Source organism: Mobula hypostoma, chromosome 7 (genome assembly GCF_963921235.1).
Source record: "Mobula hypostoma chromosome 7, sMobHyp1.1, whole genome shotgun sequence".
NCBI lineage: Eukaryota > Metazoa > Chordata > Chondrichthyes > Myliobatiformes > Myliobatidae > Mobula > Mobula hypostoma.
Window position 1 is genome coordinate 169,354,612 of NC_086103.1, and position 22,397 is coordinate 169,377,008.

At 44.9% G+C, this 22,397-nt stretch overlaps 1 protein-coding gene and 1 long non-coding RNA gene across 3 annotated transcripts in view; one reads left to right on the forward strand and one right to left on the reverse strand.

The window, feature by feature from the left end:
- ppp2r3b (protein phosphatase 2, regulatory subunit B'', beta) overlaps window positions 1-7,793 on the reverse strand; it is a 111,794-nt gene extending 104,001 nt beyond the window's left edge. For both annotated transcript variants that reach the window (XM_063052940.1, XM_063052939.1), the window contains exon 1: window positions 7,670-7,793. The gene's annotated coding sequence lies outside the window, so the exon portion shown is untranslated. The remainder of the gene's footprint in view (window positions 1-7,669) is intronic.
- A 68-nt stretch (window positions 7,794-7,861) lies between these two features.
- LOC134349754 (uncharacterized) overlaps window positions 7,862-22,397 on the forward strand; it is a 48,033-nt gene continuing 33,497 nt past the window's right edge. Inside the window, exon 1 of the long non-coding RNA XR_010018766.1 lies at window positions 7,862-7,897. This is a non-coding gene — a long non-coding RNA (uncharacterized LOC134349754). The remainder of the gene's footprint in view (window positions 7,898-22,397) is intronic.

Consider the following 22,397-nt stretch of genomic DNA (forward strand, 5'->3'; position numbering starts at 1 on the left):
TCTCCACATGTACTCTCAGTCCCATAATCCATGAAAAACATTCAATGCTTGCATGTTTAAGATAGATAGGTAACTGACTTGCCAGTATCACCCAACACAAATTATACCAGTATCTTGCTTATCACATAGGATGCGCTCCCAAGAACAAGAGTTTCAGCATTTACCAAGATTGCAACTGTATCCAGAATATGCAATAACCCTTGCCCTCCACAGACCTGTGCGCTGTTACGCCAGAAACTTGGTTCAAAGCTGATAATGAATTGCCCCACAGCTTGATGTGCAGATGACATCTATGAAAGTGTGCACTCAGACATCCTAGCTGGCCACTTTAGCACAATGTCATGTGTTAGATGTGAAGGAAGATATAGGTGACTGAATTTGAATTTGGATGCACAGCTTTCCCAAGTCTCAGGTAGCAAGCATAGTAATGGCTGCCATTTAGCCAGGGGCAGTTGTGCACTAAGGGGGGGGGAGAAAAAGAGGTGGAGGAGAGAATAACTTGAACTGCATTCGATATGAGGTTAAGAGATCATAAAAATCTCCATCTCTAATCACAAATAAATTCCAATTGATATTAAATATCAAATACAGCCAGCATATGTTGAACAATGATGTTGATTAATATAATCAACCGCACATTTGAGTACATTTTATTTAAAATAAGATTTTCATATTGACTATTCAAATTAAGCAAATCCAACTCAATAATGATTGATCAGATGAAGATACTTGTATAGTTTAACTATTATATTTGAATGTAAACAAGAATTCAATAGTCATTGACAAACTATTGGAGATAAATGAAAGCAGCAAGTTATAGATACAAACATACAAATCTCTTAAACAACCATGACAAAGTAATACCTTATACTTCATCTCTCTTAACTCACACCCATATCCAAACGTTCCTTTCCTACTCTTAACTGCCCACCTATGAGATTCTCTCTTTATTCATCTTTTCCATTCTTCCCATCAACTTGATCTGTTACCACTTCCCACTTGGTTCTATTTGCCCATCACCTATGCATCTCAGTTTCAACCTTGACTTAAAACTGCCTATCCCCTCCTCTATATAGTTTCACCCACCCATCAGCTCGTTATCAGGTTCCACATTTTCAATATCAACAATATCAAGGTGGATAGAAAAAGCTTTTTCAAGAACACAAAAAATAAAGAGTGATGAGAGTCAACATGGGACTGCGAGAAAATGAGGCTGGAGAAGTAATAACGGGGACGAGGAGAGGGCAGATGAACTAAATGACTAATTTTCATCAGTCTTCATTGTAGAAGACACTAGCAATGTGTTAGGTGTTGAGAAGCGAGTGAAGTGAATGCGTGGGAGAAGGCGCTCAAAAAGCTGAAAGGCCTAAAGATACACAAGTCGCCCAGACCAGATGAACTGCACCCTAGGGTTCTAAAATATAGCAATAGAGATTGTGGAAGCATTAGCAGTAAATCTTTCACGAATCACTGAACTCTGGCATGGTTTCAGAGGAAAACTGCAAATTTCCCTCCACTCTTAAAGGGGGAAGGCAGCAGAAAGGAAATTGTAGACGAGTTAGCCTAACCTTAGTGATTGGGAAGATGTTGAAGTTAATTGTTAAGGATAAGGTTATGACGTACTTGGTTACAATGAGACTATAACCCTTAGGAGCAGAATTAGGCCATTCAGCCCATCCAGTCTGCTCCGCCATTCCATCATGGCTGAATCTGGATCCCACTCAATCCCATACAACTGCCTTCTCACCATAACCTTTGATGCCCTGACCAATCAGGAAACTATCAATTTTTGCTTTAAATATACCCACGGTCTTGGCCTCCACAGCTGTCTATGGCAGAACACTCCACAGATTCACTACTCTCTGGCTAAAAAAATGCTCTCCTGCCCCTGTTCTAAAGGGTCACCCCTTAATCTTGAGGTTGTGCCCTCCAGTTCTGAATACCGCTATCACAGGAAACATCCTCTCCATATCCACCTTATCTAGTCCTTTCAACTTTCGACAGGTGACAAAGGACAAGATAGGACAAAGTCATTATGGTTTCCTAAACAGAAATCATGTCTGACAAGCCTGTTGAAATTCTTTGAGGAGATTACAAGTAGGACAGATAAAGGGGATGCAGTGGATACTGTACATTTGGATTTTCAGAAGGGCTTTGGCAAAGTGCCACACATGAGGCTGCTTACCAAGTTAAGAGCTCAGAGTATTATAGTAGAGTTACTAGCATGGTTAAAGCATTGCTGATTGGTAGGAGGCAACGACTGGGAATAAAAGGATCCTTTTCTGGTTGGCTGCCAGTGACTAGTGGTGTTCCGAAGGGGTCGGGGTTGGGACCATTTCTTTTTATGCTGTTTATCAATGATTTAGATGATGGAATACATAGCTTTGTTGTCAAGTTTGCAGGTGATATGAAAATTGGTGGAGGGGCAGGTGTTGAGGAAACAGGAAGGCTGCAGGACTCACATTAGGAGAATTGGCAAGAAAGCGGCAAATGAAATACAATGTTGGAAACTGCATGGTCATGCACTTTGGTAGTAGAAATAAATGTGCAGACTATTTTCTAAATGGGGAGAAAACCCAAAAATATGAGATGCAAAGGGACTTGGAAATCCTCATGCAGAACACGCTAAAGGTTAACTTGCAGGTTGGATTGGTGGTGAGGAAGGCAAATGCAATATTAGCATTCATTTCAAGATGTCTAGAATACAAGAGCAGGGATGTGATGCTGAGGCTTTATAAGACAGAGGTGAGGCCTCACCTTGAGTATCGTGAACAGTTTTGGGCTCCTTATCTAAGAAAAAGATGTGCTGACATTGGAGTGGGTTCAGAAGAGATTCACAAGGATGATTCCAGGAATGAAAGGGTTATCATATGAGAACATTTGATGACTCAGGGCCTGTACTCGCTAGAATTTAGAAGGATGGGTGGGGGGGGGGGTCTGATTGAAACCTTTTGAACGTCGAAAGGCCTAGACAGAGTACTTTATACTTTATAGTCGCCAAACAATTGGTACTAGAACATAAAATCATCACAGCGATATTTGATTCTGTGCTTCCCACTCCCTGGATTACAAATATTAAAAATAGTTAAAATTTTTAAACTATTTTAAATATTAAAAATTTAAATTATAAATCATAAATAGAAAATAGAAAAATGGGAAGTAAGATAGTGAAAAATACCGAGAGGAAGGTCCGGATATTTGGAGGGTACCGCCCAGATCTGGGTCAGGATCCGTTCTGCAGTCTTATCACAGTTGGAAAGAAGCTGTTCCCAAATCTGGCCGTACGAGTCTTCAAGCTCCTGAGCCTTCTCCCGGAGGGAAGAGGGACAAAAAGTGTGTTGGCTGGGTGGGTCGTGTCCTTGATTATCCTGGCAGCACTGTTCCAACAGCGTGCGGTGTAAAGTGAGTCCATGGACAGAAGATTGGTTTGTGTGATGTGCTGTGCCGTGTTCATGATCTTCTGCAGCTTCTTCCGGTCTTGGACAGGACAACTTCCACATCAGGTTGTGATGCACCCTAGAAGAATACTTTCTATGGTGCATCTATAAAAATTAGTGAGGGATTGGGGGGCCGGCCAATTTTCTTTAGTTTTCTCAGGAAGTAAAGGTGCTGGTGGGCCTTCTTGGCAGTGAACTCTGCTTGGTTGGACCAAGTCAGGTCATTTGTGATATTGACCCCAAGGAACTTAAAGCTTTTGACCTGTTCCACTTGCACACCACCGATGTAAATTGGGTCGTGCGGTCCGCTACTCCTTCTGAAGTCAACAACCAATTCCTTCGTCTTGCTGACATTGAGGGATAGGTTATTGTCTTTGCACCATGCCACCAGGTTCTTAATTTCCTCTCTGCACTCAAACTCATCATTACCCAAGATACAGCCTACAATTGTGGTGTCATCAGCAAACTCATATATTGGGTTTGATGGAAACTTGGCTACACAATCATGGGTGTACAGTGAGTACAGCAGGGGGCTGAGTACACAGCCTTGTGGGGCACTGGTGCTCAGAGTGACTGTAGAGGGCAGCTTGTCCCCTATTTTTACAGCCTGGGTCCTGTCTGTGAGGAAGTTGAAGATCCAGCTGCAGATCTGAGTGCTAAGGCCAAGGTTCTGGAGCTTAGGAATCAGTTTATTTGGAATGATGGTATTAAAGGCAGAGCTGTAGTCAATGAAAAGGAGCCTTACATATGCGTCTTTATTCTCCAGGTGTTCTAAGGAGGAACGTAGGGCCAGAGAGATAGCATCTGCCGTTGACCTGTTGCTCCGGTAGGTGAATTGCAAAGCGTCGATGTTGACCGGTAGGCTGTGGTTGATGTGTGCCATAACCAATCTCTCGAAGCACTTCATAGCAATTGATGTCAGAGCCACAGGTCGATAGTCATTCAAGCATGCCACCTTGCTCTTCTTCGGCACTGGGATTATCATTGCCTTCTTAAAACACGAGGGGATCTTAGACTGAAGCAAGGAGCAGTTGAAGATGTCAGCAAACACTTCAGCTAGCTCGCTTGCACAGGCCCAGAGAACCCGTCCTGGGACGCCATCTGGGCCCGTCGCCTTCCTTGGATTTATCTTCATGAAGGCCCTTCTAACGTCTTCCTCGGTGATGACGAATCTTGATGCCACCAGGTCCGGTTCATCCGGAGGGAGCGGGACACTCCTCTTCTGTTCGAATCTTGCGTGTAAAGAGTAAATGTGTAAAGGGTGTTTCCCATGATGGGGGAGTTTAGGAGAAGAGTGCACAGCCTCAGGATAGAGTGGCATCCATTTGAAACAGATGTGGAGAAATTTCTTTAGCCAGAGGGCAGTGAATTTGTGTAATTTGTTCCCACAGGGAGCTGTGGAGGCCAGGTTGTTGACTGTATTTAAGGCAGAGATTGATAGGTTTTTGATTGGTCACAGCATCGAAGTTTGTGTTGAGAAGGCTGGGGAGTGGTTGAGAAGGGGGGAAAAAAAAGGATCAATCAGCCATGATTGAATGGCAGAACAGACTCCCTGGGCCAAATGGCCTTAATCTGCTCATGTGTCTTATGGTTTTATTTTCCAGCCTCTTTCTCTACCTTACTCCTCACCTGACTCTAATTTCACTTCTTCTATCTAAAGTTCTTCTTACCTTTTTTTCACCCAAGATATACAAGTCTGTCTCAAAATGCACACCTGATGTGTGAAGATGGATGGCAGGGTAGAGATACTTCTCTTGACTAGCCTGTAGGTCACCCTTGGGCAAGGTGTAGCACCTGCTTAGCTCTCCCCAGTCAGGGTCATGTGATGCCAGGGTAGGAAGTGGTCGTATGACCAGCTGTTGTACATCACAAGTCCTAGTTATACGACCATTGATGCCAGGCAGACAATCTCTGAATATTGATAACGGCTGGGGTCATCCATCTTGTGAAGACACTGCCCAGAAGATGACAAAGGCAAACTATTTCCGTAGAAAAATTTGCCAAGAACAATAATAGCTGTGGAAAGACCATGATAACCTACCTAACAAACAAATGAAATGAGGGTTGAAGGCTAACAACTGTTCCTGGTGGTGTGGGACGCAAGATTCGTGTACCTCCTTTCTGATTGCAGCAGCTAGAAGAGAGCATGGCCCAAATAAATGATGGGGGTCCTTGATGATGGATGATACTTTCTTGTGGCGTGTTCCTTGTGGATGTGCTCAATGGTGGGGAGGGCTTTGCCTGTGATGGACTGAGCTGTATCCGCCTCATTCTGCAGGCTTTTCCTGTTCTTGGGCATTGGAACGCCAGATAAGGGTGTGAATTCTTTGTCACGTGGCTTTGAGAGGTTTGGATACTTGTAAGTGGTGTGTTAGTTATTAACGCAAAAGATGCATTTCACTGTAGGTTTTTATATACACACGATAAATAAAGCTGGATCTTGAATTTTTTTACAATCTCAAACATCCATAACTTTTAAACTGGACTAAATTGTTATGCCTTGATACACATGTCTATTTCCACATTCACAATATCATCTCTTCCAACCTTCATCAGTTACTGAATTCCATTTCCCTGCCTTTTTAAAATGCTAGACTCCATTAGTACAAACCACACGGACGGCTTTGCACATTCTACCCCGAGGCTGAGTTCCATTCAAACTGGTGCCATGCTCTCAGACACATCAAGTCCCATGCCAACAAACCTGACTGAGCTCCTGGTTAAGCAACACCTCATTTCAAATATTTCTACTTTCTCATCTTTAACTCCTTGAGATATGCAAATTCCTTCAAGTTTAGCCCTTCGAGAACAGAAAGGCGAAAGGTGGGAAAGGATCACAAGCTGGTGGGTGACAGGTGAAGCCAGGTCAGGGGGAAGGTGGGTGGGTGAGGGAGCGATGAAGTGAGAAGCTGGGAGGTGATAGGTGGAAGAGAAAAAGGGCTGAGGAAGAAGGAATCTGATAGGAGCGGATAGTGGACTACAGAAAAAAGGGAAGGAGGAGCACCAAAAGGAGGTGATGGGCAGGTGCGGACAAAGGGAATAGATATGAGGGTAGCTGCAATGAGGTACAGTAAAAGAAAAAGTGGTGGGTGGCAGAAGACAAAGTGAAAGGGAGTGGAAGAAAGAATTTACTGGAAGTTGCAGAATTTGATGTTTATGCCATCAGATGGGAATCTACCCAGGCATACTATGTGGTGTTCCTCCTCCAACCTGAGTGGCCTCATTGTGGCATCAGAGTTTCTCTAACTTCCGGCAATATGTTTGCATCCACGATATTCTCTTTAATAAATGCATTAGAGTCATACAAAAATATACAAATTTAAGTACAATAGGTCAGATATTTATGATATGGTAAGTTAGCAACTGATAGTTAAAAACTTAATCACATAATGTGTACACTTTTATAATAATCAACCCACACTCTCATTTACAGACAGTCCAAGTCAACTACTACATTTTAGTTCAGGCCACTTCTGCCTTCAGCTCAGAATCTGAATGCTTTTGACAATTCCTGTTTTAAATATACAATTATCCATCTGGAATTCCAATTCCATCCCCTTGTACCCAACTTCTATTACAAGAAAACATTATTTTAAGTCAATTTTATCAGAAAAGGAGCAAGATTCAAATAGCACAGAATTTCTGGAATCAGCTCCTAGCTGCAAACAAATAGAGAACCTACAAATAAATGTAACTTTCTAGTGTTATTCATGCAAATTAAGAAAAATAAAATAAATTATTAGCTCTATGAGTCTATACATAAACAGGGCTAATGGGAAAGCCTACTTGCTTATAGTCCTATTCAGAGAAATAATATTTCTTAGACACCCAGACGTCTTAATTGTACTTCACTAGCTAGTTTGTAACAGTCAAGGTGTGCAAGTGGGAGGGTTGGCTATCAAAATTTAAAAAAAACATATTAGTAGAAGACGGATCCTTGGCGTTCTATTCAGAACATTTCCAATTGCTTCACAACTAATGAAAAAGATATGAAATGCAGCCACTGCTGTAACTCGCTGAGAAATTTGTGGTCATTGAGTTTTCGGAAAGGGAAGAGAGATAATAATGACGTGGTTCGGGATTACAACTTGGGACGAAGTTGGATGGGTTGGAGCTGAGGTGAACCGGCCTAACTGCACTCTGAAGCCTGGCGTCCGGTTGCCATGCCATCCCCCGGTGACAGCCGTACTGGGACTGCTGCCTGCATTAAACTGGGCGGCGCAGATACGTACCTACACTCGCTACCGCCGCCGTCCTCCTCGCCTTCCGCATCACCGCTACTAACGAGCTAACAAACCCACCCGCTCCCCGCTCCCGGCTCCCGCCCGCCTTTTTTTAACTCTCCGCCACGTCTCGCGAGGGCGGCGGCGGCGGCGGCGCGGGCGGCGCGCAGGTTGCCGTAGCAACGGCATCACGCGGGAACTGCGGTAACCGCCGTGCAGTACCTGGCAAATAGCTGCGTAAGTAAGATAGAAGCATTTTCTAAAGTATTGTCGAAAAATATCGTAATGTTCAAGTTCTTTTTGCTTAGAAATGCTGAAAGTTTAGCTGACACGTGCGTTGGGGCAATTATCATTCTCCATGCCTTTATAAATACTGTTAAGTATTGTAACACTCACAACACGTTGGAGGAACTCAGCAGGTCGGGCAGCATCCGTGGAAACGATCAGTCAACGTTTCGGGCCGGAACCCTTCGTCAGCACTGTAGAGGGAAGGGGCAGAGGCCCTATAAAGAAGGAGGGGGGAGGGTGGGAAGGAGAAGGCTGGTAGGTTCCAGATGAAAAACCAGTAAGGGGAAAGATAAAGGGGTGGGGGAGGGGATAGGCAGGAAAGGTGAAGAAGGAATAGGGGAAAACAGAATGGGTAGTAGAAGGAGGTGGAACCATGGGGGAGGTGATAGGCAGCTGGCAGAGGGGGCAGAGTGAAACTGGGACAGGGGATCACTGATGTAGAGGAGGCCGCACCGGATGCAATAGATCGGTGAAACCCGACGCAGATTGGGGGATCGCTTCGTCGAGCACCTCAGCTCCATCCGCCAGAACAGACAGGATCACTAGGTTGCCACCCACTTCAACTCTGCTTCCCACTCCCATTTGGATATGTCCATACATGGCCTTCTCTACTGCCATGATGAGGCTCAACTCAGGTTGGAGGAGCAACACCTCATATACCGTCTGGGTAGTCTCCAGCCCCTTGGTATGAACATTGAATTCTCCAACTTCCAGTAATTCCCTCCCCCTCTCTTCCTCTATCCCCATGTCACTCTGCCCCCTCCCCCAGCTGCCTATCACCTCCCTCATGGTTCCGCCTCCTTCTACTACCCATTGTGCTTTCCCCTATTCCTTCTTCACCTTTCCTGCCTATCCCCTCCCCCACCCCTTTATCTTTCCCCTTACTGGTTTTTCACCTGGAACCTACCAGCCTTCTCCTTCCCACCCTCCCCCCACCTTCTTTATAGGGCCTCTGCCCCTTCCCTGTTCAGTCCTGACGAAGGATTCCGGCCCGAAACGTTGACTGATCATTTCCACGGATGCTGCCCGACCTGCTGAGTTCCTCCAGCTTGTTGTGAGTGTTGCTTTGACGCCAGCATCTGCAGAGTATTTTGTGTTTATTGCAACTGTCAATCACAAAGTAATATTTAACAATACAACACTTTGCACACAACTATTTTCCAACGGCACCTTTCCCCTTGTCGTTCACTTTATTTTAAAAACAATGGTTACTTTCTCAAATTTTTTCAAAACATTTAAATTTTAAATTGTATATGCAGATGCTGGAAACCTTAGGCAACTCAGTAATTCAGGTAGCATCTGTGGATGTTATAAATAGTCTAATAATAAACAGGGTCTCAGTCTGGTACGTCGATTGTTTATTTCCCTGCATAGATGCTGCCCGATTTGCTGAGTTTCTCCAGCATCTCTGTTTTGTGTGTTAAATTTTAGATTGGTTTCTTTCCACATCTGTTCTTCGCTTGCAGAAGTTCTCATTGTGAGTTTTCCAAACATTTGACATGGTAATAAATAAAAATCTCATTAAAAGAATTTAATAGCAGAAAGGAAGTCTATGGTAAAAGAATTTTCCAATTAGTTTCACTTCCCTGTTCTTTCTTTACCGCAAATTCCTCCCAATACCATTTTTGTTTTTCTGAAGTCTTCTCCAATCACAACAGCTTAAGGTATTCTTGCTATAGAAAAATTATTGTGTTGTCTTTGGTACTTTGCCATCTTATTAATAGCACTATTACAAATAGAAGTAGTTTCTAGCAACTTTATCAAAGCTACTAAATCTTTATGTGTTTAGCTACTATATGTATGATTTTTGGACTATCCCTTCAACTTTATGTTCAAGTTCAAGTTCATTGTCATTCAACTTGTACATGAGGCCCTCCATAGGTTCGGGTCGTTCATGGATATTGGGTCCTAGCTGTCTACGTGATACATGAGCCAGTATGCAAGCCAGGTCAGTACGACATGGAGAGCAAGCTGTTGACCATGTAGCAGGCTCCCCCTCTCCACACAGCTGAAGAATCCAAAGGATCGGCAGAGATCGATACAGTTTGGCACCAGCGGCATCACAGGAGTTACCGATCAGTATTGAACTCAATGTAGGATATCCCTAGGACTCCATTTCCAGATTTTTCCTCAGGGCGTACTCCTGCAGCCTTCCCCATGAGTGGGTATAGCTGCAAGGCAGCAGAGGTCTGAGATTTGAGATCAAAGTTTTCCTTCTCCTAGATGAGCTGCCAACCACAGCTGATGAGCCTCACCTGCCCAAAGCGACTGGTTTTAAGGAGACAGTAACCTGCCTTTATCCTTTCTTCTGTCAGTAGAAAGAGTTCTGCCAGGCTTAGTCGCTAACCTCATGTGAAGGCGAGAGATGGGACTTGGTTGTCAGGGGCTATTTCAGGTGCACACCATCAGAAGTATTTAGTATGTAGTGGGAGCTTACCCCCACTACCTCCCCCTGACTATGACAACCTTAAGGCACCAACCGCCATACATGTATACAGCCAAACAAAACAACATTCCTCTGGACCAAGTTGCACAGTACTGTACATATAACTTCCACACATGACACATAAAGTAATACTACCACAAATAAATTTACAAATAATAAGGTGCATTTATGACACAATTTTTAGAAGTTCAATAGCTCTGTTTAATATCAGAGAATGTATACAATATGCAATTTGAAATTCTTGTTCTTCGCAGACATCCACAAAAACAGAAGAGTACTCCAAAGAATGAGTGACTGTGAAAAGTTTGAACCCCAAAGCCCCCCTACTCTACCCTCCCACGTACAAGCAAAGCAATGACCCTCCCCTCCCCCACTTATTCAGCAAAAAATATATCAGCACCCTCCACCCACCAAGCAAGCAACCGCAAAGCCCCCAAGAAAAACCTGCAGTCCAACGAAAACTAATCATTCACCCAACAATTCAACATACCACAGGCTCTCTCTTCCCCTAATAAAGAAACAGAGGTGTCACACAGCGAGAAGGGAAACCAACAAAGATAAATAACTCACTGATTACGATGTTAAAGTCTGCTGCGTTGCTTTTTTTTCCCCCGAGTTTTCTGACCGAGAATCGGCAACAAACTTTCCCCCACAAATGAGAGAAAAAGAGAGCGAGTGCAATCCAAATACAGAGCCCCCAACAGCTGATCTGCTGGTCCCGATGTTCCATTTTCTTCCACAACACTTCAGTCAGTGGCACCTGCATAGAATCGGCTTGTCCCCAGGGCCGCAAAATCTCCGAACCCCAAAGGCGCGCTCGTCCATTAGACTGCGTCGTTGGGATATCGAAAAATGGCTGGTCATGAGCCCTCAGGAGTGGGTCCCACTGCTGCCAAGATCCGAAGTTTGAGCGTAGCTCTAGGTCAGGTTCTTGAGTGTAGCTCTCGGTTGGAAACCCATCCACCTTGAAAAGGAAAGAGAGATGTTAAGAGTAGAAATTAAGCTGTTTTCAAAGGAGTCGCTGTTGAGCGCCATCATAGCTCCATCCAAACAGTATAACGCTACTGGTGTTTCATACGTGATGAGTCCAGTGAGGTGGCAGGGAGTTCAGTAGCCTCACAGCCTGGGGGAAGAAGCTGCTTCTGTCCTTACCGATTGGTTATTCAGTCGGAGAAAACACTCAGAGGCCACGTTTTTGCTCGATCAATTCTTTATTTAATTTCATCCGAGAAGAGGTAACCACCAAACACTTCTGCAGTGTCTGGCAATCAGCTCTGCCTAGCACGAGTACAAGGTTACATTTATATCCAGAGAAAAAGGTTTCAGTTAGCACCTGTTTGCCCTGTCCACGCTTGTGATGGTTTGTGGTTAGCAATTTCATCATGGTCACAATAGCTTCACGTGCAGAGGTACAGGTCAGTAAGCACCTCTATTCTAAGAAATGAGCATGCAGTTGCAACATCCTAACCGTGCCCGGTTCTGTTGTCTAGTTCCTGCCCCTGCTATATTTTCCAGGTCACATACACCATTTAACCCTTCCTATCCCATACTCTAACCCCCTTTTCACTTACACATTCCCTCCTTTTATCATCTCAATGATAATCACCAATAACATGGAAATCCTCAGGTATCGGTTCAAGCAGCTCACCGGCTTCTACAGGGTTCTTCACTACCATCATTAGTTTTGCCGGCATTAAGTCCCTTAGGGAGGCCATCATTCAATTCAGAACACACGTTACTATGGCAATACAGACAAAGATTCCTATGATAGCTGTTGGTGCATAGATGGCACCATTCATCAACCAGTCCTTTTATGCTCCTAATCCCCAGTTTCCCCATCCTCCCCAGTCTGTTCCTTCCTTAATTGATCCTAATTGTTCATCTATTTGGTTCACATAGCGTGTTATGTTTGCAGTGGCATCGTCCAGGCCCATTATGCATTGGTCTTTTACGATAACACATACCCCACCTTCCCTCGCAAGGAGATAATCAAGGGCATAATGGTTCTGCATGGAGAAGAGACGTAGTTGGCTAAGGTTGTCTGTTATGAGCTTTAATGTCCCCCGGGTAGCGTTTCCAAGACTTGTGAGGCCGCAAGCTAAGTAGTTCCTATTGTGGGCTGCCATGACTGCTCCAGAAGCCCCTAGGGAGAAAAAGCCGGCTGCCCCATACCCAGCCACTTGTCCCGGGGTGAGGGTAGTCAGTTTCCGGTAGTCTGCACAGAACTCTTGGGAAACCTCTGTTTTAAGTCTTGCAGGTGGCAGTGCCAGGGGCCCCCAGGCCCCTGAGCAGGGAACTGCAGTGGGGAAGAAGGTGCCATAGGCCACTGAGGAAGGATAGGGGTATTCCAGGAAATTGGTGGCCGTGCCATTGTAGAAGAAGAAATACCCCTGAGAAGTGTACAGGGTTTCAGTACATCCCTTGGCTGTCATCAGATACCCATGGTCCTTCCAGGCACTTGGGCTTTTACCGGGAGGACAGGAGGCCCATTTGGTCCCCTCGATGTAGTCCGGGCAGGGGAACAGGTGGTTGTAGACTCGGAGGTGGTGTGCGGTTCCCTTCTCCGCATAGAAGGTGTCCTCCCGGGGACGGGGACACACAATTTGACTTACTACAGGTACAGGTGACGCTCTGCCCTTTGTTCGAGAGGCGACATTGCCTTCTTTCACAGATGTCATATAGGCAGGCGAGGGGTGTGCAGGCAAAAATGTCGGAGCATCCCCATCCTGTCCCGGTGTAACAGTTCTCATATCCTGGGCCTCCCCACAGGGGTTCGGCATTGCCCTCCCACCAGAGGTCTCCATTTAACCATTCCGTACTGTAACGGTGGTCACTACTTGTCCATGTAATGTTAGCTGGAGGAAATAGTCCGCCACAGGGGCCTTGGTGGGGTCATAGGTGAGTTTCACCCTCCTTTCCTTAGGCAGGGTACTGTTGCGGGGGGCGCACCGGAAAGGTTGGTAGGTGCGGTCCCAGTGCGGGAAGGTAGTGAATAGGGAGGAGACACTCGTCGGGGGAGGATAACAGACGATAGTGGTTCCAAATAATCGCCTATGTACCTTTTGAAAGTAATTTTCACTGATATATCCGGTGGGGTGGGGGGGGGGCCTTCCGAGCGTGGAGCTTTCGGTGAAACCTCAATTCCTTTTTTTTCCTCAAGGTGCCCCTCTTTGAGCCCACTAAGGATGTTGAGGTCCCTTTTAGGGCTCCCCGGGAAAACCTTCCTTTATAGGACTTGTTTTCTAGTTGGTTTTCCGTTCGGTTCCTTCTGCATTCAAAATCAAACCTGCAGTTTCGATACCGACAAGGGAGGACCCAAGAGTTCCTCCGTCCAGGACCAGCCAGCAGTCTGGTTACTCAAGCCTTCCGGTACAGTAGTTGATCTTGGTAATGTTCCATTCCCCTAATTCATCATCCCCGTCACCCTCACACATCAGAACATCCTGACTGCAGAGATGATATACCCTATTTTCCCGCTCTGTATCGCAGGTATGTACTCATCCCCTGATCCTACCCATAGTTCCTACTATCCCTAAAAGGATGCAAACAATCAAAGTTATTCTACCTTCCATCTCCCCGGGCACGGTTTTAGGGCTGCGGCACTCCAAAAAGACAAAGTTCAATCTTACACCGGGGACAACCTTAGTACAATTATCAGTACTCTTTTAGTCCTTCATAGTTCCTGGTAATTCTGGGTCCCAGCATTTGCAGTCGCTCAGATGGATCCAGCACTCTTGTCCTTCCACCTTGACCGCTGAAGGGGTCTACAGGAGGACCTGGTGGGGTCCTTTCCACCGAGGTCCCAACTTTGGTCTTTCCTTGTCTCAGATCAGTACCTAGTCACCAGGTTCGGGGCTAGGCCAATGGCTGTCGTTTGCTCCCTCCTTATAGGCTTCCACAACCTGAGTGTGGAGGAACTTCAAAGAGAGAGTTAATTGCCTACAATAGTCCTGTAATTCTTGTCCCATTACTTGTAAGTCCACTACGGGAGGGGGAGGTCTATCACTGTCCTAGGGAGTCCTGCCAGGTCGTCCATAAGCTATCTCTACTGTGGTTAGTCCTGTCCCAATCTGGGGAGTGATCCGCATATGATATAATGCCAGCGGAAGCACTTTCAACCAGTTCTGTCCGGTCTGTAGGGTTAGTTTAGTCAATTTGTCCTTTAGTATCCCATTAGCCCTTTCCACCAGTCCTGCCGCTACAGGGTAGTGGGAGCAATGGAACTGCTGGTCTATCTTTAGTAATTCACAGAGTTCCTTATTGATCTTTCCAGTGAAGTGCGGCCCATTGTCTGAAGACAAGCGACAGGGGATTCCAAATCGTGGGATGATGTCCTTTACTAGTATCTTAACCACCGTACTTGCTTTGTTATTGGTGGTCGGAAAAGCCTCTATCCACCTGCTAAACACATCTACTATCATCAAGCAATATTTGTAACAGTGTACTGGAGGCAGCTCAATAAAGTCCATTTGTAACACCTCAAAAGGCCCTCCCGGAAGTGGAGTCCGGCCTCTTTCGCATTTGAAAGATTTTGCAGGGTTTACCTTCTGGCAGGTTGGGCATCGCCTGGCTCTATCCTTTGCTGCCTCCTGCATGTTAGGGCTCCACCAGGTTCTTAGCAATATCACACACATTCCCTCCTTACCCAGATGTGTATCAGTGTGCAGTTTATCGACAAGAAGGGGTAACCATGCATCTGGGGCACATATTTGTCCCGCTGGTGTCTGCCAGAGACGCGTTACAGAGTCTTGAACGCTATTGTGGTCGCGCCACAGGTCAATCTCAGCCTCAGGGGCATCCCCCTGGGACTGCAAAATGGTGGATATGTCAGGACCATTAGGGGGCCTGCGTGATAGCAATGCACGCTGTTCTGTGTTCACTTCCCAGGGGCCAAGTAGGGACGCCTCTTTCGCCGCCGCTTCGGTGCGGGAGTTATCCTGGGTCACCAAGGAGGCGTCTGTTAAATGGGCAGCGCATTTGATAATTGCCAATTTGGAGGGCAACAGTATGGCTTTAAGTAAATTGGAGATATAATCAGAATTGGCAATAGGTTTGCCCGTCGAGGTCTGGAATCCACGCTGCGCCCAGAGGGACCCGAAGTCATGGGTGACGCCAAAGGCATAGCGGGAGTCCGTATATATATTTGCGCTGACTCTGGAGGCTAAAATGCAAGCCCTAGTAAGGGCAAGCAATTCTGCCTTCTGGGCCGAAACGGGAGGTTTAAGGGCTGCTGCTTCTAAGGTCTGGGAGGGGGATGTCACAGCATAGCCAGCCACCCCGTCGACTGCAGGGGAGATTGAAGAGGATCCGTCCACGAAAAGAGTAAGGTCAGGGTTGGGTAGTGCATGGTTGGAAAGGTCAGGTCGGGGGGGAGGTAAGAAAGTAGTTAAGTTCTATGCAAGAGTGAGGGGGGGTTGGTTAGGGGTGTTGGTGGCTCCTGTAAAAAGGACGCTGGATTGATAGCAGAGCAATATTCAAAAGTAAGGAGAGGATTCTGAAGGAGGGCAATATCATATCGATTAAGGCGGGCCTGGGTAAGATGTTGGGTACTGTGTGTAGTGAGCAGCACCGTCATCATGTGGGAGGTATAAATTGTTACTGGCTGCTGAAGGGTGATATTAGCAGCTGCCGTGACCATGCTGTAGACGGCGGGTAATGTTTTAGTACACGGGGGGAAAGCCCTGGGCCACTGGGTCCAAGGCTACGGAATAGTAGGCAACCGGACGGCGTTGATCTCCGTGTGTTTGTGCCAAAACCGCTGTTGCACAGTCCTAAGTGGGAATTGTCGGGTCAACGGAGGCCAGTCATTCCTGGAATCATAAAAACATAGAAAATAGGTGCAGGAGTAGGCCATTCGGCCCTTCGAGCCTGCACCGCCATTCAGTATGATCATGGCTGCATCCAACTCAGAACCCTGTACCAGCCTTCCCCCCATACCCCCTCATCCCTTTAGCCACAAGGGCCATATCTAACTCCCTCTTAAATATAGCCAATGAACTGGCCTCAACTGTTTCCTGTGGCAGAGAATTCCACAGATTCACCACCCTCTGTGTGAAGAAGTTTTATCTAATCTCGGTCCTAAAAGGCTTCCCCTTTATCCTCAAACTGTGACCCCACGTTCTGGACTTCCCCAACATCAGGAACAATCTTCCTGCATCTAGCCTGTCCAATCCCTTTAGGATTTTATATGTTTCAATAAGATCCACCCTCAATCTTCTAAATTCCAACAAGTATAAGCCTAGTTGATCCAGTCTTTCATCATATGAAAGTCCTGCCATCCCAGGAATCAATCTGGTGAACCTTCTTTGTACTCCCTCTATGGCAAGGATGTCTTTCCTCAGATTAGGGGACCAAAACTGCACACAATACTCCAGGTGTGGTCTCACCAAGGCCTTGTACAACTGCAGTAGTACCTCCCTGCTCCTGTACTCGAATCCTCTTGCTATGAGTGCCAGCATACTATTCGCCTTTTTCACCGCCTGCTGTACCTGCATGCCCACTTTCAATGACTGGTGTATAATGACACCCAGGTCTCGTTGCACCTCCTCTTTTCCTAATCGGCCACCATTCAAATAATAATCTGTTTTCCTATTTTTGCCGCCAAAGTGGATAACCTCACATTTATGCACATTAAATTGCATCTGTCATGAATTTGCCCACTCACCTAACCTATCCAAGTCAATAGACAATAGACAATAGGCAATAGGTGCAGGAGTAGGCCATTCGGCCCTTCAAGCCAGCACCGCCACTCACTGTGATCATGGCTGATCATCCACTATCACTATCCAGTTCCTGCCTTATCCCCATAACCTTTGATTCCACTATAAGTCACCCTGCATCCTCTTAGCATCCTCCTCACATCTAACACTGCCGCCCAGCTTCGTGTCATCCGCAAACTTGGAGATGCTGCATTTAATTCCCTCATCTAAGTCATTAATATATATTGTAAACAACTGGGGTCTCAGCACTGAGCCTTGCGGTACCCCACTAGTCACTGCCTGCCATTCTGAAAAGATCCCGTTTACTCCCACTCTTTGCTTCCTGTCTGCCAACCAATTCTCTATCCACATCAATACCTAACCCCGAATACCGTGTGCTTTAAGTTTGCACACTAATCTCCTGTGTGGGACCTTGTCAAAAGCCTTTTGAAAATCCAAATATACCACATCCACTGGTTCTCCCCTATCCACTCTACTAGTTACATCCTCAAAAAATTCTATGAGATTCGTCGGACATGATTTTCCTTTCACAAATCCATGCTGACTTTGTCCGATCATTTCACCGCTTTCCAAATGTGCTGTTATCACGCCTTTGATAACTGACTCCAGCAGTTTCCCCACCACCGATGTCAGGCTAACCGGTTTCTCTCTCCCTCCTTTTTTAAAAAGTGGGGTTACATCAGCCACCCTCCAATCCTCAGGAACTAGTCCAGAATCTAAAGAGTTTTGAAAAATTATCACTAATGCATCCACTATTTCTTGGGCTACTTCCTTAAGCACTCTGGGGTGTAGACCATCTGGCCCTGGGGAGTTATCTGCCTTTAATCCCTTCAATTTACCTAACACCACTTCCCTACTAACATGTATTTCCCTCAGTTCCTCCATCTCACTGGACCCTCTGTACCCTGCTATTTCTGGAAGATTATTTATGTCCTCCTTAGTGAAGACAGAACCAAAGTAGTTATTCAGTTGGTCTGCCATGTTCTTGCTCCCCATAATCAATTCACGTGTTTCTGTCTGTAGGGGACCTACATTTGTCTTAACCAATCTTTTTCTTTTACATATCTATAAAAGCTTTTACAGTGAGTTTTTATGTTCCCTGCCAGTTTTCTCTCATAATCTTTTTTCCCCTTCCTAATTAAGCTCTTTGTCCTCCTCTGCTGGACTCTGAATTTCTCCCAGTCCTCAGGTGAGCCACTTTTTCTGGCTAATTTGTATGCTTCTTCTTTGGGATTGATACTATCCCTAATTTCCCTTGTCAGCCACGGGTGCACTACCTTCCTTGATTTATTCTTTTGCCAAACTGGGATGAACAATTGTTGTAGTTCATCCATGCGATCTTTAAATGCCCGGTTCTGTTGTCTAGTTCCTGCCCCTGCTATATTTTCCAGGTCACATACACCATTTAACCCTACCTATCCTGTACTCTAACCCCCTTTTCACTTACACACCTCCCATCCTAACAGTCCTTGTCCTAATGATAGGGTATGGTAGACGGTCAAAGAGATGGTTGATTGGATGGAAGGTATCATGGATAATGCTAAGGGACCAGCATACACAGTACTCCTGATAAGTATTTCATTTGGGTGGAAGAGATACACTGATGATCCGCTGAGCAGTCTGCACAATCTTTTGTTGGGTCTTGTGGTCAAATGCCATGTAATTCCCATACCAGATGATAACTTATAGCTGACACATCAAAATACTGGTGAGATGCTCGTTGTGTTGTCTCCCCTAGATCCTCCATGTATTAACCATACAAGAGACAAGACACTGCTGCTGCTAGATCTGTGAAGGGAAATGGATAGTCAACATATTGGGGGAACACATTTCAATTGGATATTGAAGCCCTAGTTACACACAGATGACTCTGATAGTCAGGCAAATGGTGGTCTACTTCCATGTTAGGATAGAATATGAATGGATAATCGTCAACTGTCCTTACTCCTGAACATGTGAAAGAAGGAAAACCATTGAGGCAGATACATCTAGGACACAGTGTAACCTTCAACAACCGCAATCATCTTCCTTTGTGTCTGTGTTAGAATCACTGGAATGTTTTCACTGTGAACCTCAATGACTTAAGTTGTAGCTGACCTCATCAATGCCACACTTGGTAAACTGCAGCTTTGAGGTCAAAGGTATCGGTATACCATGTGGACATAGTCCATATTATCTCCCTCCATAATATTACCTTCACCGACATACTGGCCCATAATTACCCAATTTATCCTTGCTGCCCTTCTTAACTAAAGATTCACAGTCTTCTGTGCTCCATCATCTGACACTGCTTTTCTGGAAGGAGAATATTTGTAAAATTCTGTCCGAACTCCAGTATTCTTCTCTTTCATTTCCTATAGCTGTTTCCAATTCAGATTCAGGTTCAGGTTCAGATTTATTTATCACATGTACATCAAAATATGCAGAGAAATGCATTGTTTAGGTTAACAATCAACACACGCAAGGATATGCCAGGGACAGCCTGCAAGTAACTCCACAGATTCCGATACTAACATAACATGACCAAAATGTTCAGCAGATAAATCTGATCAAGCCCTGCTAAGTTATCCAATTTAAGGCGGCTAGAATATCTAACTTGGATACCTTTTTCATGGTAATTTGTTCTCAAATCCAACTGTGTTTGGCCTTTAATGCCCTATAGCCTTTGCTGTTATTCAGTGCTCTCAGCTATTTCTCAATATCATGAGAAATAAATCAAATTTTTAAAGAATGACTTTTGCGATGTTGGTGATCTCAGGGATAAAACGAAGCTCACTCACTCACTCTAGCTGACTATGGTTGAGAATGATTCAGCCTTGCCTTGAGCACTTGCGTTTTGGGTTCTGCTAGCATTGAGAATAGGGATGTTCCTGGACCCTCATTCGCTTATTAAATGTTTAACTATTCACCATCATTTAGCTAAACTGCAATTCAGTCCATTCTGGTGAGACTGCTGAGTTCCAAATGCTGAATTGAATTTTGCTGTGCAGTACACATGATCGTTTTTGTTTTGCAGCTTTATTGGGCCAGTGCCTAATTTTAAAGTATGCCTGGCTCTTTTGCATTCCTTGTTGGAAAAAAGGTGATCTCTAGTTTAATTGTAATGTAGAATGGCAGATATGCTGAGCTGTTAGTTTGCAGATTATGATGATGTACAGGTCTTCTGTTGCCAATGGTTCACAGCACTTGCAGTCCAGTCTGAGCTGCCAGATGTGGTTTGTTCCATCCCATTTAGCATGATTGGAATACCATATGACACACTTTAGTGCATCCTCAGTGTGAAGAAGGGACTTTCACTCCATTGTGGCTGTGTACCACTTCCTTCTAGCTGTGCTATTATGTACAGTTAAATCTACTATCTTAGTGAGGGCAAGATCAGATACACTCTGTGGCCACTCTATTAGGTACACCTGTACGCCTCCTCATAATGCAAGTATCTAATCAGCCAATCATGTGGCAGCAACTCAGTGCATAAAAGCATGTAGACATGATCAAGAGGTTCAGTTGTGCAGACCAAACATCAGAATGGGGACGAAATGTACGTATATTCAATATATGTATACTTTAATTGATTTATTTATTTTTTATTATTATTATTTTATTTTGTGTGTGTTTTTTTCTTCTGTATTTTGCATTGCATTGAACTGCTGCTGCTAAGTTAACAAATTTCCTGTCACATGCTGATGATAATAAACCTGATTCTTATTCTGAATCCTGATTCTGAAATGTGATTTAAGTGACTTTGACTATGGAATGATTGTTGGTGCCAGATGGTGTTCCTTGGACATCTCAGAAACTGTCGCTCTGCTAGGATTTTCACACTTAGCAGTCTCTCAAGTTTACAGAGTTGTGTGATAAACAAACATCTACTGACAACACACACAAAAAATGCTGGTGGAACACAGCAGGCCAGGCAGCATCTATAGGAAGAGGTACAGTTGACATTTCAGGCTGGGACGTCGACTGTACCTCTTCCTATAGATGCTGCCTGGCCTGCTGCATTCCACCAGCATTTTTGTGTGTGTGTTGCTTGAATTTCTAGCATCTGCAGATTTCCTCATGTCTGCGTCTTTAAATATCTACTGGTTCTGCATTATGAGGAGGTGTACAGGTGTACCTAATAGAGTGGCCACAGCAGTGGTTCTGTGGGCAAAAAAATGCTTTGTTATCTGAGAACAAACCAAATCTACTCCTTTTTTTCTCCAGTCCTGCCGAAGGGTTTCGGCCCAAAATGTTGACTGTACTTTTTTCTATAGATGCTGCCTGGCCCGCTGAGTTCCTCCAGCATTTTGTGTGTGTTGCGTGTTAATGAGAGAGAGATCAGAGGAAAATGGCCGAGCTGGTTTAAGCTGACAGAAAGGTGACAGTACCTCAAATAATCACATGTATCAACAGTGGTGTGCAGGAAAGCATGTCTGGACACACAACACGTCGAAACTTGAACATAAGAATATAAGAAATAGGAGCAGGAGTAGGCCATCTGGCCCATCGAGCCTGCTCTGCCATTCAATAAGATCATGGCTGATCTGGCCATGGACTCATCTCCACCTACTTGCCTTTTCCTCATAACCCTCAATTCCCCACTATGCAAAAATCTGTCAACCTTGTCTTATTTATATTTATTGAGATAGCCTCCACTACTTCATTGGGCAGCGAATTCCACAGATTCACCACTCTCTGGGAAAAGCAGTTCCTCCTCATCTCCACCCTAAATCTGCTTCCCTGAATCTTGAGGTGATGTCCCCTAGTTCTAGTCTCACCTGCCAGTGGAAACAACTTTTCTGCCTCTATCTTATCTACCCCTTTCATAATTTTATATGTTTCTATTAGACCTCCTCTCATTCTTCTGAATTCCAGCAAGTACAATTCCAGGTGACTCAATCTGTCCTCATAGTCTAACCCTCTCATCTCTGGAATCAACATGGTGAACCTCCTCTGCACCTCCTCCAAAGCCAGTATATCCTTTCTTAAGTAAAGAGACCAGAACTGCACACAGTACTCCAGGTGTGGCCTCACCAGTACCCTGTACAGTTGCAACATAACCTCCCCACTCTTAAATTCAATCCCTCTAGCAACGAAGGCAAACATTCCATTTGCCTTCTTGATAGCTTGCTGCACCTGCAAACCAACCTTTTAGGCGGGTCAATATACCATCTAACCCCCAAAAAATTGCAAAAAAAAGTTTTATGATTGTTTATTGTACTATTTGATATGGAGTACAACATATCAAAAGTTGGACAATTTTGACACAAGGGAAAGTCTCCAAAAATGACATCAAAAAACA